Genomic DNA, 19637 nt, shown 5'->3' with positions numbered 1-19637 from the left:
TCTCTATTGCCTTACATCTTGTGTAGTGATTTACACCTGGGCAGATGGAGGAAGCCCCCATAGTAGGGGCTGTCTGTCCCACATACACACCTGATCTGTAAATTTTCTGTAATTTTTAGTATTATTATTTTTCCAGCATCTAGCACACTGCTACCCTGATCCTTGGTTGAGGATCTAGGTGATACCATAATACAAATAAATAACCTTTGTACCTAGTCTCTGAAACATTTCTATCTTCCTCAGCCCCAGGCCCTGCCCAGCTGTTCTCCCAGCCTATCCAACAGACTCCTACACTAATCACCATTCCTGCTCCAGCACTCCCACACCTGCTATCCAAATCTTCCATGTGAAATTGCCATAACCCCAAGTCTCAAGTCTCTGTGGGTCAAAAATATTGAGACTAATTAAGCAACAACACTGGAGTTCATGGAAATGCAGCAGCAATGAATTTGTCCAAGCATTAACTGCTGGGCTGCTTCTTAATAACTATATTTTAGGAAAGAAGGTGTTCAGAAACATGAAGAATGATAAGTCATGGTGATAGATGACTAATGAAATGAAATGATTTTGAAGACACACCAACAACACACTTCTGTCAGTTACAAAGAAAACACTACTGATCATTTCAGTGCTTGTAGTTGAACCATTGAGACAGATTAGCTAGGTTCTATGCCATAGAAATGATAGTTAATATGTAGATTTCTCACTGATCTTCATTGGATGTGCCTGTTTTTTTCAAGATTTATTACTTTGCAAAAATGATGGACAATTATTCTCAAAATCCTAGCATGCTGCCTGAGATCATTAAAATGCTGAACTTTCAAGAGAACCCAGTTCTTAAATATGATTGTCTTTATGGGAAAAATTAAATACAAGTTGAGACAAATATTTTGTTTATTGAATTTGCTCCTGTGTATAGTCTAGTTAGGCATTCAGACACCATGGTGATGGAACATAGCATGATTTTTTAGCAGCTGAAAGCGAGAATAATAGAATATATTTTGATTGGTTAATATTTAACATTAATGCTACACCATTCAAGGAGGATAATTCTATTTTAGTAAGAGAAGTCTCAAATAGTTTATTTAACAAAACCACACCTGGTTATGATTTATTCAGATGACAGTAGCTCCTAAATGTCCCTTTAGTGGGGGGATCTGTGATTTGTGTGTGCAGGTGGTTTAGTAAAAAATACGTTCCCTACCTGAAAGAGCTCGCAATTTTATGTCAAGACTCTTCAAAAGAAAGCATTTTGGTGAATGAGTGACACGCTTGTTAATATACAAAATGAAAGTTGTCATAGTTACTGTGGCCAGGGGAGAGGTGTGCTTCTCTGGCCCCAGCAAAAAAACAGCCACTGCTGGGGCAGAGGCACCATTCCCATTGCCCCAGCATGGAGTTGCCATGTCTGTAGAGATGAACCCTTGGCCCCACACAGAGCTGCTGTGGCCAGGAGGGAGACACCCCATTCCACTAGTCCCAGCATGGAGATGCTGCTGGGGTTGGTGAGAAATGGTGCTTCTGCCCTAGTCTTTCCAGCTCCGTGCTATAGCCAGTGAGGAGGATTAGCACTCTGTAGCCACCCTGACTTCCTGCAGGAAACCACACAGCTTAGGGGGAACTTAGGCTAGTAACTACAGCCACAACATTGAACTTTATCCCCCTCTTACTGGAAGGGGACTCCATTTAAGACCGCTCTATAGTGCTGGTGTTAAGGAAAGAAATTCACTATAAAGAAAGCCTCAGAAACATGGCACACCAGCTGTATGCAGTAGTTAAATTATGCAGTTCTATTGAACTAAAAATGTCCCTTTCAACATTTAGTGCTGTTTATATGCTCAGTTACTAAAATGCAAGTAGATATAGCATAATCTTATGGGTACAGCTCCAGGTCCATTTGTTACATCTGAAAAAGCATTGCATCAACTATTTTGCCGAGTGTCTGTAGTAGAGGTACTGTATGTTTTATTGCTCTGTCAATAATATTTTGAAACAAACCAAAGTAATGATGATGTGAACACACTCATATAATGTAGAACAGTGGATCTTGTCAAGCATTTCTATTCCATTTTGTTCCACCTATTTGACTAAATTATTGAAGATTTTCTTTTTTGAAGTTCATGTATTGTACATCAATGCAATGTGCCATTTAGATCTCGCATGGGAACCAATGTAGCGGGTATAGTTCTTCTCTCACTATTATGCTATTATGTGATGGACTTATTCCTGATTTGCACTAGAGCAGTATTTCTCAACTTTTTTTTATAAAGTACCCCTTTTAAAAAAATTATAAGTACTGCCAGTACCTACCGTTGTCAAACATACACAATTTTTTCTACCTTTGTAACACATTTGTTTAAACAATTTAATCATAGCTGGGCAATTGATGAAATTTTTGGGTGTAAAAAGTACAAAAATAATAAAGCACCGTAAAACTCACAAAAAATGCAGTTTTCTCCAAACTTCAGTTGTGTTGGTGTACCCCCAACTTCTCTCGAGTATCCCTGAGGGTACTCATACCACTGGTTGAGAAACACTGCACTAGAGCATCTGTGAGGACAATCAGGTCTATATAGTTGATATGTTTTGACTATCTCATTACTTTTCCTTTCTGGCCCCTTTATGGAGTTTTCATGACACTGTAGCATATTCGTAAAGCTGCTGCCCAAAAAGTGGTACATGACCTAAGAGTATGACACTATCAGTTCTAGCCTCAAAACTCTCTCTTGGCTCCACAAGATCCAGATTAATTTTGCTGCTTTTGGTTCTAAAACTTGCTGTAGATTTGCCTCGTGGGCTCAGTTCACAACATGGCAAACCCAGATTATGTGCCTCTGCAGCATGGTTGCATCTGATACCCTTGCTTCTCCAGATTCCCTCCTCTTGCACCAACCTTCTTTTCTAGCCACTGGGGACAGGCAACACTGAGCCCTGACTCATGACATCTTCTTGATCTTATGTAAATCTGACATACATCACATCACTGGGGACAGGAAACAAGGATCACAAGAATTTCTGTGGCACTCCATCAATACATACACACCATATAGTCTTCCTATGTTTCACTGCAAAAGCCCTCTTCTATATTTTTAGCAACATTAAGTAGAATTCATGTATTTCTCAATCTCTTGGATTCTGAATTTTTCTCCACCTTGTCTATGTCTTCAATTATCTCCTTCTCCTGTTTCCTAACTAACTCCGGAATATAGTTAAAAGGAAAAACTCTTTAAAATACATTTTACATTACACATAGCTTTAGTGCACTTATTTTCTCTATTCTAAAATCAGAAACCTCAGGGAGCAAGGAATTAAAAAATAATTGTTTACATTTAAAAGTGTCTTGTACCATTACATAAACCAATTCAGTACTCAGTCCTATTAATAAACTGATGAATTGTTCCCTCTACTCCCACAGTTATGCAAGTTCATAGTCTCACCTGCTTATATAATTCTACTAGAAGTGACCTATTTAAAAAAGTAAACACAAATTCCCTTTTTGACGTATGTTAGGAAGTGGACTGGGAATAAGAAGCATCATCAGATATTTTTGCGTAAGAAATTAATTAAAATTAACAATAGACTGACATAGTACCTTATTTTAATCCAAAAATCCCAAAGCTCACATCAAAAAATACTACATGTAATGGGATGACTTCATCTATCTGTAAAATGCAGCTACCTTTGGAATGTAAAGTGTCATTCTTTAAACAGCTAATAGCTAGATTGTACTACAGTTCAGGACAGAAACTGAAAAACAACGTATCTACTAGCAATTGCCAGGGAAATTTAGGTGAATCAAATGTAATTACACACTTGGAATTTGTCCAGAAGCCCGAGGCTAATGTTCCAACTCTTGTAGAAAGTACTATGACTGTTTAATGACCATGAGTGGTCAGGACCTTGGTTTTAATTAATTAATGTTTGAATAGTACTATGATGATATAAACTGTAATATTATTTTACATATCCTTCCAAAGAAGGCACCTCATGCAAATAGGGCCTTCTAAAATCCTCAATAAAAATTGTATTGGTCGTGAAGTATAGTTTATGAAAAGATACAAAAATGGAGTAAAAGTTTAGGCTAGTATTTTGAACAACTAGTGAGGAATGAGAAATGGCCCCAGATTAAGAATACTACTGCAACCGGCTGGATTGGCTGGTTTTGTGTGTGTGTGTGTGTGTGTGTGTGTGTGTGTGTGTGTGTGTGTGTGTGTGTGTGTGTCTGTGTGTGTGTGTGTGTGTGGTGGGGAGTGGGATGTGTGGTAGAAAGGATCTAGTTCTGCTGAATAGATTCAGAATTCTGCATTTGTCTGTCTTTGGGTCCATAGAGGTAACAGTTTGGGCATCTCTAAACTACATCCTTCTTTCAAAAAAGGTATGTAAATTAGATCGAAATTGCAAATGAAGCTGGGATTTGAATTGTAATGGCGGCCGCATGTTCTGTCGAAAACAGGTATTTCTAAAGTAAAACTGCTATCTAGACACAGTTCTTTCGAAAGAAAAACCCTTTTTCAAACGAACCTGTAAACCTTATTTTTTGAGGAATACAGGATCTTTCAAAAAAGGGTGTTTTTTTTCCAAAAGAACCGCGTCTAGATGGCGGTTTCACTTTCTAAACTCCCATTATGCAAATGAAGAACGGGAAATTCAAATCCCAGCTTCATTTGCAATTTCTATCTGTCTAATTTACATACCTCTTTCAAAAGAGGGATGTAGTCTAGACATAGCTTTTGCTACAGTAGGAGGAATAGATGAAAGGAGGTTGGTTTTCACTTTTTTGGGGGGTCCCTGAATGATATAGATTTGATTTGGTAAGGAGCATAAGGTAGGAGTCATAAGTCCACCCAATTTAGGTACAAACAATTTTCATGTTTCTTTATACATTTTAAGACAGAATTATTGTCACATATTTTCTGATTTTTTTATGAGAGAGACTAAACAGATAAGACCTAAATTGCCAGGTCCTGGGGTACCAGGAAGCTCTCCTACACTTCATGATGAGTGTCTCAGCCATAGGTACAGACTTTCTCAGTTCCCAGGAGGTGCTCAGCTCCGGACTCTTCCCCCATTCTACCTCTTCCTCTAAGCCTCCACCTCATCCTGACTCTCCTACTCCCTTGCCCTCCCTGCACACAACTGAGCAGCTGATTTCAGTGGGCAAGAGGTGTTAAGGGACAGGGTGCAAGGCTTCCATTGAAAGCTGAGCATCCACTATTTTCTTCCATAGTGCTCCAGCTCTGGAGAATATAGGGAGTTAGCACTTATGCTCTCAAACACTGGCCTCTGGTATTTGCCCTTCAATCTTATTCCTTTGGTTTTCTGGCCTGGTATTTTCTCCAAGTTGAGCTCATTTTAACTTGTTTCTTATACTTTTTCCCTTATATATTCATTAGCTTTCCCCCAATCAACATTAAGCATTGGCTGTGTCTACACTGCACCCCTTTTCCGGAAAAGGGATGCAGATGAGACAAGTCGGAAGTGCAAATGCAGCGGGGATTTAAATTTTCCCCACTGCATTTGCATGAACATGGCTGCCGCTTTTTTTCCAGCTCGGGGCTTTGCCGGAAAAAAGCACCAGTCTAGACGGGTATCTTTCTGAAAATAAAGCCTTTTCCGAAAGGTCCCTTATTCCTGATTTTAAGAGGAATAAGGGACCTTTCGAAAAACGCTTTATTTTCCGAAAGATCCCCGTCTAGACTGGTGCTTTTTTCCGGCAAAGCCCCGAGCTGGAAAAAAGCGGCAGCCATGTTCATGCAAATGCAGTGGGGAAAATTTAAGCTGCATTTGCACTTCCGACTTGTCTCATCTGCATCCCTTTTCCGGAAAAGGGGTGCAGTGTAGACACAGCCATTGTGTTTTATATTACCGGTACACTATGTGCTCTCAAGTTTACATAACTTTTGCTATCTGCACTATTCTGATGCCATTATGTCTTTGTCACCATATGCCTGATTTCCCAAGAAAGAGACTTTTTTCGCATGATGTTTTGTGTGTTTTACTTCCTTGTATCTAAATCCTCCAGGGCAATAACAAAACATCATCTTTGTTCTGTAAGCAGTAAATATTACCTAAACAAGTTAGTGTAAGAGAAAGAGATTGGCAAGACAACACTCATGCCAGGAAAAAGCGAGACTAAGGCTGGATATAAACTGTACCCTATCCAAAGTCATTCATCCTAACTATCCATAATTATAAATTATTATATGCATACTGAATCATAATACTGAAATATGAAGAATTGCTGAATGGTAAAAATAAGAGTTGTATTAGTTTAATGTATTTCAGTATCACTAGTCAGCATATTTGTGTGACCTGAGCCCAATAGCAGTATTTCCTAATCTTCTCCAAACTTTCCTCAAAGTTCTAGCATTATTCTTGTAAATTTATTAACAAGCCTTGTCAGTAATTTGGACATCCACTTGACTCACCCAGAGTAGATCCCCCATCAACCCCTGGGGATCTACCTGTTGCATTTAGAAGGCCTATGTAATTAATTGTTCCCCCCACACGTTCCACAGTTCTGAAGATGTATTAATTAAAAGTTTAGACATTTAACCCTAACCTCTTTGATAGGAGGATAGTGTCTTGCATGGTATTTTGTTATTTGCTCTTCTGAGAGCAAACAGAAGACAACCGGATGAAAATAAAGACACACACCATTTTAAATTTTTAATCATTTATATTTTTAAAAATTGTAGATTGCTTCCTTTCATCTCATCCAGTTCACCTATTGAACCTAACCATTTGAGTTAATTAAATAACAGATGTATTAAATATCTCCCACCAGAGAACCCAGGCATACAGCATTGCATAGAAAAGAGGTAGCTGCTGGCCAATTACAATATTATTTTCAGAAGCGAAGTCATTGGATGTTGTCAACCCTCAGTACTCTGCAATTCAGACACTAGCGACTATTTATCCTCCCTCCCTCAATGTGTTGTTTTATTGGGTTCTGAGCATTTTTGGAAAATAAGGTGGGTAGGGAAAATGTCAACAACCTTGGTGAAGCCACTTTTATTGGCAGAAGGTCCTGAGTTGTACTTTAAGAGTAATGAAACAAGACTGCATCTGAATCTTCATCCATAGATAAATTCGGGAGCTGAAAACCCTTACTGAAAGTGTTTCATCTCCTGCCACATAAGAGTTTCACTAAAGGCTTCCCAAGGCACATTAGATACCTAGAATTAACAATCCACAGGTGTGATATGAAAAGGAAGTTAGGCAGGTCCTAGCCTACCGAGATCTTTGTACGTTGGGACTTGAAATGAAAGGTAGGTTTAAAATATTCCTTTTAATCATCTGCATTACAGTAAAAAATTGCAGTCAGGAAATCAGTTAGGACATCCAGAGAAATGTTCATCCTACTGAGATGGAATAAATACAACCATGAGCAACTTCTATTCAATCAACGACTGATTTAAAAAGCTGGTTCTCCAGATTTTCAAAGAGAGCTGTTAGTTGGCACCTGATAAGGAATCTCAGCCTAGATTTTAATGTTTAAAAACGTAGGACCTACAAGACATATAACTTTATGAAATACAGCCTAAATGAAGGTCCTTAGTGGTGCACTGAATTTATAACAAGTTTAAGGATGCTTTAAAGTCCTGAGAACATTCGGGGCAAACTTGTTGAGATGGAAGTCAGGTTTTTTAATTTCACTGAGAAGATTTCCCTTGAAAAAGAAGTCCATGCATGCTGTTTTTCAGATCCTTTTTGGATATCTTTATGTTCTCAGTACAATATTAAAAGGAAAGGACATTTAAAGTTCAGGATTCCACCCATATTTTGATTTGTTTCCTGTTAGAATTTTTTTTTTTTGGAGCATTAATAGCCATTACTCTCTGGAAGGACATGCATTTCCCTACCTTGCTGTCTTTCCAAACCATAAACTGAGGAAACTAAGGTCAATTCTTTTTGCAGATGTAATGCATTTGTATTCAAAAGGAATTAGTTCATACTTTCATGTATAGGAGCTTCATTGTCCACAAGGAGCTTTTTGATGGGATGTTTTACCATGTGACGATTGTCCTATATTACTGTGTTTCTTCCCTGTTGCATCAGCGCTCCCAGTTGCACATGGATGCCCATTCTTTTTTGCAAAAGTGGCGAGTAGTCCTGTGGCACCATGCTTTTTTGTTTAAGGCTCAGCAGTTTTTTTAAGTGCAAGGAAGTACATTCTTAAGACAAGGTGAGGAGCAGTCTCTTTTATGTATTTGATAGTGGAGTTTTTAGAACATGGTGGAAATTTTAGATTGAAAAAGTGGGTTGGATACTATTGAAACACTTTGGTCATCTGAATAATTTCAGTATTCCCCTCCATTAAGTATTTCTAGAGCACCATTATCATAGCATGTTAGTTCTAAACACCGGATTAATCAGTGTTGCAGTCTCAGCCCACCATGTCCAGCTAGCATTATTCAAAAGAGGCTGGGTGGCAGAGGATCAGGGAGATGCAATTGAGGCTCTAATCACCATTCCCACCCTATTTCAATTTAGTTTGTCTCAGTTCTGCTAATAAAAATCCAGCCCTAAGTTATTTAAATTAGTGTTTTAGATTTAATAAGTAGCTTTGCTCATAGCATTGTTCATAGTGGACATCACGATGGATTCTAATTCTTCAGTTGTTGGGTAAAGCACCTACAAGTCTACCATAAATACAAGAGGGGAAAAAAGATTATTCCACATTAACTGAGAAAAGCTAACATTCACCAGTTCTGTTTTAAGGACGGTAACAGTGTACAGCCTGACATATTTTACCTACGCCTTTTTTACTCAGGAGAAGATTTAAAGAAGAACTGGCCTTTCTACATAAACTTTATGTAGTAACTATGTAAAATCAAAAAAGGGAGAAAAGATCTCACATGCTCACTAACACATCTTCAAAGACATCAAAGTATGATGTATATATCACATTTCTTTCTTTCTCTCCCACCCCCCACTGTTAAAAATATTCCTTTGACTATCCACCCAACACTGAGTTTAAAGTCTCTAGAAAGAATTGCTTAGAAAGAAGCACGGTTTAATAAAAATGGAAACTTACATGAAAGAATCCTTTGTAGGTACTCGCCTAGATCTTCCCCTTTTCTCTCCTTTCCCATACCCTGGATATTTAGAATGCGATGAGTTTTCTTTCTTTCTTTCTTTCTTTCTTTCTTTCTTTCTTTCTTTCTTTCTTTCTTTCTTTCTTTCTTTCTTTCTTTCTTTCTTTCTTTCTTTCTTTCTATTATAAAAAAAATTATTCCAATCGCACCCTATATATTTTCATCTTTATAATGCTCTTTAAAACTAATACTAATTACTAAATTACTAATTTTGAAAAATAACTATTTATATTCCTTAACTATTTTAAATTAAAATTAGAGACAGGAAGAAGAAAATAAGCACTTTTAAAAGAGGGCCAATGTTGAGCAGTCAGCTCCTTGTAGTCACTACTCCAATATGGACGCATGACTTACAACAGCTGGTAAAGGAAGGACAGCTCTCTTGAAAAAATTGCAGATCTGGCCTAAAATCCTAATGGCCTCCCCAACCCCCATGGAGAGTTAAAAAAGATAACAGAAAGCAATTAGCTGTAATTCCTGCTTCTCCACAGTTTTGTGAAGAATATTTTTGTTTTATGACAGATTAGAAGTGGATGAACTATGTGTCTGAAGAATTTTTTGTTCTCCAGTGACCTGCACAGATGTTTTAAGATGGCAGTTCTCTGAACAATATCTTACTGATGAAATAACCTAAAGGTAGCATTCTCTCTCTATTGATTTTGTTCTGCAAAGAGATTGCAATGCCTAACAGTGGTGAGTTGTATTAAGACAGTTTGGGTTAGGGGGACTGCTGAAAAATTAGTTGCAGGCCATATACTAGTGAGAAGCAAAAAAAAAAAATTGCTGATGTGGACCCCATCTAAGGAAAAAAACACTCCCCATATTCCCCATGTTCACCAGATCCTAGAAGGGCCCAGCCTTGTAGATTTTGTGTGCTCCAGCCCCATGGTAGTACATGGTAGGTGGGGCGGGTGAGGGGGAAAGAGCACCAGTACAGGTTCCTTAATGCTGGGAGGAAAGGGCTGAGCTTTGGGGGCTGGATCCAGGCAAGCATTTTGCCCCCAGGCCTAAGTTTTCCCACCCTTGGATTAAGACAATGTAGCAATCCAAATTCAAGAGTAGATTGGAAGAAATGTCCTACGTAATGCAATAACTAAAATGTACTAATAGTGGAAAAGGATCTTATCCCATGTATTTGATACATTAGACTCATAAATTTTAAGTGTAGGCAAGACCAGATGAATTGTAGGCCACAGAACCTCTCCCATACTTTTTATAATAGATCCCTATCCATTGACTGAATTAGGGTGCATCTACACAGCACCCTAAACTTGAAAAAAGATACGCAATTTGTGTGTCTTATTTCAAATCTATTTTGAAATAGCTTATTTTGAAATTTGGTGCATCTACACAGTGCCAAATTTTGAAATAACATGCTACTTAAAGACATCCCTTAACCCTCATGGAAGGAGGGTTGATGGGAAGCCAAAATAGGGCACCTATTATTTTGAAAAATATTTTGAAATACTGGGTGGCTTGTGTAGATGCGTAGTAGCTATTTCGGAGATCTCCGGTATCCCGAAATAGCCATGAAGTGTAGTACTCTTAGTCAAGTCCTCAAAACTTGAATTAAAGACTTCAAGTTGCAGAGAATCTGCCAGAAATGGGTTGTGCCCATGAAAGCTTATGATACTATCAATATTTGTTGTTAGTCTATAAAGTACTATAGGACCACTCGTTTTTTAAGCTTATTTTTTTTAAGTTACAGATTAACATGGCTACCCCTCAGAAATGCCACCATTTGTTCTAGTTAGGACCAGCAAGTTGCCCTAGGATCACATAAAGAGAAAGTTCAAAGTTCCCTAGGAACCATTCCAATCAGACCTGGGGGAAGAAATACTGTCTGATTCCAAACATAGAGATCAGTTAGCTCATGAGTATGGGGATTAGATTTACCAGCCAGACACCTGGAAGAGGATTCTCTGTAATAACTCAGGACTCATCTATACTTACCGGTAGATCAAAACTCCAAAGGATGATCTTCTGGCATTCCATTTAGCAGTATAGTAAAGACCTGTAAATCGAATGCTGAGGGCAGTTCCCACAAGCTCCCTCACAGTCATAAGGAGTAGGAAAGCCTACGAGAGTGTTTGCTCCTGTCGACATCATGCTGTGTGAACACCACCAACGTTCTTCTTAAGGTAAGCCAACTCCAGCTACATATTTGTGAACCTTAACCCAACAACCTTCCTGCTCTAGTATAGACTAAACCTCAGAGTCCTCCCCATCTAGTGTCCTATCTCCTACATTGGAGATGGGTTAGCAGATACAAATAGGTCATATGTCATTGTAGGTAATCTTTATCATACCATCCCTTCCATAAAAACTTATCAAACTCAGTCTTGACACCAGTTAGTTTCTGTTAGTTTCTGCATGACTTCTTTTACTTGATTTTCTTCTGAATCAACATTAGAATCAAGTGTGGAGATTTCCTGAGCATCTGTCAACCCTCTCCTGTGAATTCTGAGTTAAAAGCTCTTTTAATCAATTGTGCCAACCGTCATTCCAGAAGTCTATTGCCTCCTTATTCAAATTTGGAATCCATCCATAAAAACAGTCATCTGACCATGAAATTCTCCCAAAGGTTAGACTTTCCAAAGGCATCCATTTAGCACCATTGCACGAGACATCTGTTGAGCATCATAATCATGGCTCTCCTTTGCTCTCCTCCTCTTATAGAATCCCACTAAAGATCATGTGAACTTCTATTTCTTTAAGTATCTTCCTGATTCTGAAGTAGTCTTCCTTGATGCATCCTAGTGAGAATCTAGCGGTGTCATTTGTTTACATAAAAAGAAAGATAATCAGTTGAATTCTTTCTTGCTCCCATTAGGATTCTCTTCTAGTTGAGGTCCACATCCTGTATCTTAGTTCTTTGGCAGACAAAATACCCTTCTGTTCTCCAGATCACTTTGGTGAATGTCTTGCCTGTACTTTTTAATAGGGAGTTCCCATTCATGCAGACCTGTTTCTTTTTTGTGCCATTCTCGGGCTTTCCCTATTCTATTCTTTCTTGCTGAAGGTCTTCTTGTCTTCTGTTATCATTTGTGATCTTTTGTCAATTATCCTCTATGCTCCTACTTCTCCATAGTGAGGCTAGCACCACATTCTTTTCTTTTCTTCCCAGATTTTCCAATCTTGTCTTCTTCGGTTATTGCCTGCCTCTCCCTTTCCAATGTCATTCTCTAGTCAATCCCAATCCCAGCAGTAAATACAAGGAAACAAAATAGAAATGAAATTGTCAATTTGTGCTGGGAGGTATTTTGTACACACAAAGCCAAGTGTATGCTTTCAGTCTGAATTACTTTTTATTTTAGATTTAAAAAAATCTAATCTAAAAAGTAAACACAACAAAGAGGAAAACAAAAGTAAACTCTTCAAGACAGAGTTCATGCCACAACTAAACTGAACACAAAATGACAGCAGAAAAGTAGATTCCAAGGGTGAAATCCTGGACTCCGTTAAGTCAATGACAAAACTACCATTGATTCTATGAGAACAAAATGTCATGCCTAGCATTTTAAATTGATCAAATAGGGATGCTATGTAGTGACTTAAAAAGCCAATACTTTCCCTGGTGGCTTCTATCCCTTTGCTCCAGAATCTAACGCCACATTTTTTAATGAAAAAATTATTGTGATCTAATTTATGAGTCAGGTATAACTCTACAAACACTAATAGAATTACAAAGGTATACAATTTGTATTTAATTTTAATAATAAAGACCCAATCTCTACTGTTTATGACTACAGGGAAAACACTTTCCAAACAAGAATATTTCTGGATTCTTGCTAAAACATTACAAATACCATAGGTTGTTCTATCAAAAATAGCTCATTTCACAGTGGTGAAATTAAATAAACTTGGTACCTTATTAAATTTAAAGTTTATATTAAATAAACTTGGTACTTTATTTTTCATTGATGTACTTTAAACAAAACAATAAAAATTCTGATGCAAAACAAAGAAAAACTTCTTTTTGGGCTCAGAAAATTCATTTCTTATTGTTTTTAAAATAAAGTGCTTATATAAAATATAATTGTGGAGAAAATGTTTTAGAATGCTTCATCTACATTATCTGATAATTTTAAATTAACTTTGTGGTGCGGGAAGAAATTACTAATATTCATCACTAAGTGTAGGAGACAGGAAACATTTTCTCCATGGATGGATTTTCTTTCTCCCATATGTTATCTTCTGACAACACACCTGCCATGTGATGCATGGGTATCAAGGTATATAAAAGGGCTTGACATAGTTTAAAGCCACAGACTAAATGAAATTCTCACAGTAGTCTTTCTCCCTGTAGTTTATCTGCAGGGATGCCACACTAAATAATAAAAAGAAAAATCAACACAACATCAGCCAAAGTTATTATTTAATTAATAATTACTTACACTTTTCATAGAAGATAATGTACATATTTAAAGGAAAGGTGGCCTGATAGAGAAAGATTAGAGTGCGTATGTGTTTTATTTTTAATATAACCTGAAAGTTATCATGCTTTGACTACTAACATTTGCCTGTAGATAATTAGCTTATTAAGTGATGCTTATAAAATAAATCTCTAGAAATAGAGCTTAGAAAATAAAGTAGCTTGCTGCACCAGAGTTTGACTTGCAGCATTTGACTTTATGCTAGTATTACTATTCACAGGCCTTGTGTTAAGGCTGTGCCAATAATTCTGTTATAAATATCCATTTTCAGAAGGTTTATAATGAGCAGTAATATATTTTTACTCTGCATGTGCCCCATAATTCGGCAATAATTGGCAAAAGCCAATGGATCAGAACTTATTTTATAGGAATCTTTTATGTATTAAAATACTCAGGATAAAGATTAACTTTCTTGACTCAATTTACATTATTGTCTCATGTACTGGGAAATCAGAAGAGCCAGTATTTTTGATACATGGATTGAAAGTTAGGCTGGCTTCACATCTCCTCTAAGTACTTTAGTGTGCACTGCTGAAATGCTGTTTTGTGACTTCTGAGGGAAAATCTCCATAGCCAATTAAAAACAGATACCCCTCCAACTTTTGCAGGACTAATCATCTCACATGGAAACTTTTCTGGAAGCAGAATAATTTCACTGTCACAGAGCAGAACTGAATTCTGGCATTTACATTTTCTCATTGAAAACAGAGGTGCATGTATGGTGAATTTCAAATGCTAATTTGGGTATTATTACAAAGACGGCATTTATTTTAATGTATTGATCTTACTGCATAATTTGTGTTTAGCCAGTAAAATGATTTAGTAAATTCATTTATTACTAAATTAAAATGTGTCCTAAGCCAGTCTGGCAGCCAGACTGACCCACTGAATTGATTTTTTTTAAATTGTTACATTTTGTAACAGATTTTTAGTTCATGAATTTAGATTCACCAGAACCAGATGCTTACAATATTTAAGCTGCTTCCTGAAAAGATACACGGATTGATGCAAATCTTATAATTTTGCATTAAACTCTGCAGCTGTACCATTTTGGACTGTGATCTTGTTAGGTTTTGGGATATCTTGTGTTCTCATCACAATCAACATATAATCCCTTCACTCCCTCATTATGGCCTTATCCCTTCTATTGTCCAGTACATTTTGAGTATGACAGCAGGTTGCAGAATTCAGTTATACTCAGCTCACATTTTCAAACACTTATTTGCAACCATCACAGCTAGTAGTGAACATGTGTGTGTGTGTGTGTGTGTGTTTGTGTGTGTGTTAATTAAGAAAATGAAAGCTAAGATACTTAGTTCATCATGTGACTCCAAGAGCTGTAAGGCCTGGGGATGGAATTGTAATGCCTATATATCAGTCTGGCTTTGGTTAATAATCAGTGCATAGGAATGGGAGGAGTATTTTAGGGCTATGTTACTGTATCTTGTTCTGACTTATGCTCTCTGTGTCTATGTTCCCTTACCTGTAAAACTATGTAAGAGCTGAATTAGTCTCATTACGACAAAATGCTGCCCAAACAGATGCGTGGCAGTAAAGTAAAATAAAATCTAATAGAATTAAATAAGAGAAAGGTACAAGGAACTCAGCAGTGAAAACTTATGGGCTAAGTTGCTGTTAGAGGAAGCCTTTGTCTACCCCTTGTCAAAAGCACAATTGTGCTCTAAAGAATAAGGATTTACATTCATTATGTATTATCGAATGCATTATATCTATTATCCATATACATTTTAATCCTACTATATTTTGAGCTCAACCTTATACTATGGAAATGAGTTCCACAGGTTATTTATACATTACATATGTATTTGTTTATCAGGATTTCTTTCTCCACTCTAAAATAAAATATCCCAAACTTTCAGTTTCTTGGTATATAGAAGTTTTTGTTTCCTCTGGTCATTTATGCCACCTGTTTCTGCTACATCTGTTTTTGAAACAGGATGGCCAGAGCTTAAATCTGTGTTCCAAATGAAGCTTGTTTTCCAGTTTCTGAAGGGTATCTCTTTGGTCCAAATAAGCATCGTGTTGACCATTTTACTGGTGAATAACCTACACCCTTCATTTGGGATAGTTGGAAGAAACAGTTAAACTTTTTTATGAAACACGGCAAGTGAAACCATAGAGACCTCCAACACAAATATAGGCACATAGCACTGCAGAAAATCAAAGACACATGCAAGACAGAGCTGTACAGAGGGATTCACTGACTGTTGTTTAGTGGAGGTTTGTGTGTGTGAAAGCAGGCCAACTGACAAGTGGGGGCAAAGGGCACAATTGGCCCAGGGCCAGGCAATTCAAAGGGAGCAGCAGCAATGGTAACCTGGAACCATGGAGCCTTTTAAATTGTCAATGGAATGCTGTGCCAAGTGCTCCCCATGGCTCTGAGAGCTGGAGAGAGGGGCAGTGCCATGTCCTGGGCAGCACTAAGAACTGGCTCTGCCCAAGGCCCCACCCCTACCCTTTCATCAGCCCCACCATGTGAAAGGGAGTGGCAGAAAAACAGAGAAACAGGATAAAGTGCTAGAGAAGTAAGAGCCGGGAATGGGTAAGGATGCAGTCATAACGAGTGTCAGGAATGTGGCTCAGACAAAGTAAAACAGTTTGTGGTATATGTACAGACCAGTGTGTGTGTGTGGGGGGGGGGGGAATCTCTAAGTACTATCTTGCTTGATTCCTGTTGTATTCAGGGAAACAAGACATTGCACATTCTTTATAAATAATCAAGATTGCATTGCATCAGAGAATTGCATCCTCAATTTCTCTTCCTAAGTAGAACAGCCCAGAAGATCTTAGCTAACTGCACAGAACAAAAGGGGTAACATTATCATTTGTTTCTCTCCTTCATAATTCCTTTATATGCAATGTTATCTTGTTATCCTATGCCCCTGTTATCATTACTTAAGTGGCCTCCATGGAGCATCTAAAGATTTTAATGTAATTGCTCTTCAGTTTAGTTATTTACCTTGCTTCCTCCTTTTTTTAAATTTTAAACCCCTTTTCTAAAAGGTAATACCAAAGTGTACGATATGTACAGGCAGTCCCCGACTTTCGCGGATCCGACTTATGTTGCAAAGCCGCGGAGGAAGCCGGTAGCGGGACAGCCCAGACGCCCCGCGGGGGAAGCCGGCAGCGGGACAGCCCAGACGCCCCGCGGCTGTCCCGCTGCCAGCGTCCTCAGAGGCTTTGCTCCCCGTCTCCCTGGTCTGCTGGTCTCCAGCAGACCAGGGAGACGGGGAGCAAAGCCGCGGAGGACCCAGGCGGCAGGACCGCGGTGCGTCTCGGTCCGCCGCCTGTGTCTTCCTGGTCTGCTGGGGAGGAGGGGCGCAGCTAGTACGCCCGCCCCCCCCAGCAGACTAGGCTTTTCTCCGGACGCCTGTGGCAGAGCAGCTGGGGTGCTGCCGGTTGGTCCCGCAGCGCCGCTCTGGGTGCTACTGGTCCAACCCAGCAGCACCCCAGCTGCTCTGGTCCTGATTCAGCCACTGCTGGTCAGTTTCAGCAGCGGCTGAATCAGGACGCCTGGGGCAGAGCAGACGGGGTGCTGCTGGGTTGGTCCAGTAGTGCCGAGGAGCGGCGCTACTGGAGCAACCCAGCAGCACCCCAGCTGCTTTGCCCCAGGCGTCCTGATTTAGCCGTTGCTGAAACTGACCAGCGCTGACTACAGGAAGCCCGAGGCAGAGTTGCTCTGCCCCGGGCTTCCTGGAATCAGCTGCTGATCAGTTTCAGCAGCAGCTGACTTGGGGACGCTTGGGGTTGTTAAGTTGATTCTGTATGTAAGTCAGAACTGGCGGTCAGTTTCAGCAGCGGCTGAATCTGGACGCCAGTTCCAACTTACATACAGATTCAACTTAAGAACAAACCTACAGTCCCTATCTTATATGTAACCCGGGGACTGCCTGTACTGATGAACAAATCTTTTTTTTTTCAATTCCAGTTTCTATGATGCAGTGATTATTATACTGGTTTTACAGATGGTGAAATTATAAAAACACATGAGAAGTTATAATGTATTCAAGGTCATAAACAGAGAGGGCTGGGGGAGAGCACAGGAATCCTGAATCCCAATATTCTGCTAACCACAGGGCCCACAATGCCAAGTACCAGCCAACTGCAATATAGGAAAGAAAGTAGTGGGTATTACTGTCTATGTGGCACGTACTTTACTGAGCATTACATTTAAAGGGCCGGCATGTCAAGCTACATGGCCTGTTAGAGTATTTCCACACTGCAGAGCTTAACTCGAAATAAGCTACAAAAATTGAGCTATGTCAATTGTGTCGCTTATTTCAAAATAGGGTGTGTCCACACAGCATTTATTTTGAAATAGAGCACTCTTCTTCCTACTTCCCTTATTCCTCATACAATGAGGGTAACAGGAGTTGGAGTAAGAAGTCCTCCAGCTTGACAGTACTGTATTTCGACTGCCTGCTGTGAATAACTGCCTGCTGTGAAGACATGGACTAAGTTATTTCGAAATAGTGCTAGTTATTTTGAAATAATGTTGCAATGTACACGTATCCTTATTATTCCTAAAGTGTCTTTTGTTACTATATAGTTGATACTGCAGTCTCTTGATGAGAAAGTGTAACAAGAACGGAAAAGCCATTGTTGAGATATAGTCACAACAAGAGTGGCAAGGAGTACAAACTAAATCCATTTTTCATGGCATGGATCTCCAGGCATGCAATTTTATGATACCTGCTCTGATAACACTGCTATACAGGTTACCCTAACCTTCCACTTGCGATCGAGGATGAATGACATTTTATTTCTAGTCATCCTCCAAAATCTTGTATGGAAAAATGTCGAATCGTTTCCAAATATAGTCATTTTGTTGACTGTAGTGACAGTAACTGTTTCAGATATTTTACAAAAATCTTTTTTATGGCCATGTTCTCCACCTTTAACTCTTGCCCACTTAAGCAGACTGCCTAGAGAAACCTGCGGGTTTCCCTACAGAAGCTGTGTAGTTAGGTGTGCATAACACAGTACTCTACATGCAAATGATTTGGGGTTTTTTTTTTAGTTTACATACAAAATATGCATAATGGAAAAGCCTCAATACTAAAGAAAAAGAATGTTAACTTCTAGCATGCTGAGTAGCCTCATTCCTCCGCTGGCATAAGGTGCCATTCAGTGGGATGGAAGATGGAAGAATCTCACCAAACAGGTCTCGGTAAAACACATTAATTTTTGGAGGGTGGAGAGGTCACTAGTTCTATTAAATTATAAATGATTAATTCTTGATTAGTGGAAAAAACAAACAGAATATTAATTATCATGTGTTGAAGGCCAAAATTCTTGTCTCCTGACAACACAACCTCGTGAGGCGGTAGAATTAAAAAGAATAGAAATTAAACCTCTTGTTCCCCTTGATTTCCATGCTCTTCTCATAAATGCATTATCTGGTCTCCCCCTGTCAACTACCACAGGGATAGAGGAATCTGAGCCCCTTAACTATACCTATTCCCTGGGCATCCATATTCCCAGCATATGGTAGTATTGTTCTATCCTAGATAGTGGCCATTGAAGGGAAGAAGTTGCTGCAGTCTGTGTACTAGTAAGCATAGTGGTTGGCTGAAAAAAAATAGACACAAATAGACTCCTTCTCCTCCACCCATTCACTTCTTACCTCTCACTTTTCAAGCCTTACCGTGCTATCCCACTAAAATCCTTCTAATTATTGTGCTCACTGTGTCTTTTCCCCAAATAGTGTGTAATGCTGATATAAGTATCCACATCTATGGATTCTGCATCCTTACCATGTCTCACAGAACTGTCAGAGAGAAATTTAAATATGCTATAACACCCAATGGCATAATTTTCCACTCTCCTTCAATTTTAAGACTCACACCCTGAAAAAGAAAAAAAAACCCTTACATTTAATGCTGACACCTGCTGGTGTCTCCCATCACAGACTGCCCACAATTCTAATGATACCATCAGCTATGACCTGCATCTATTTCACAGAGACAGGCCCATAAGTACCCCACCAAGGTGTTCTTATCATAAGGGTCCCCTACCCTAGTGGTGTCTCACCCCAGTAACATGCCTTAGCTTATTTTTTAAATAACTGAAAAACTAA

This window comes from Pelodiscus sinensis, chromosome 4 (genome assembly GCF_049634645.1).
Source record: "Pelodiscus sinensis isolate JC-2024 chromosome 4, ASM4963464v1, whole genome shotgun sequence".
In the NCBI taxonomy this organism is placed as follows: Eukaryota; Metazoa; Chordata; order Testudines; family Trionychidae; genus Pelodiscus; species Pelodiscus sinensis.
This window is presented reverse-complemented; position numbering follows the sequence as displayed.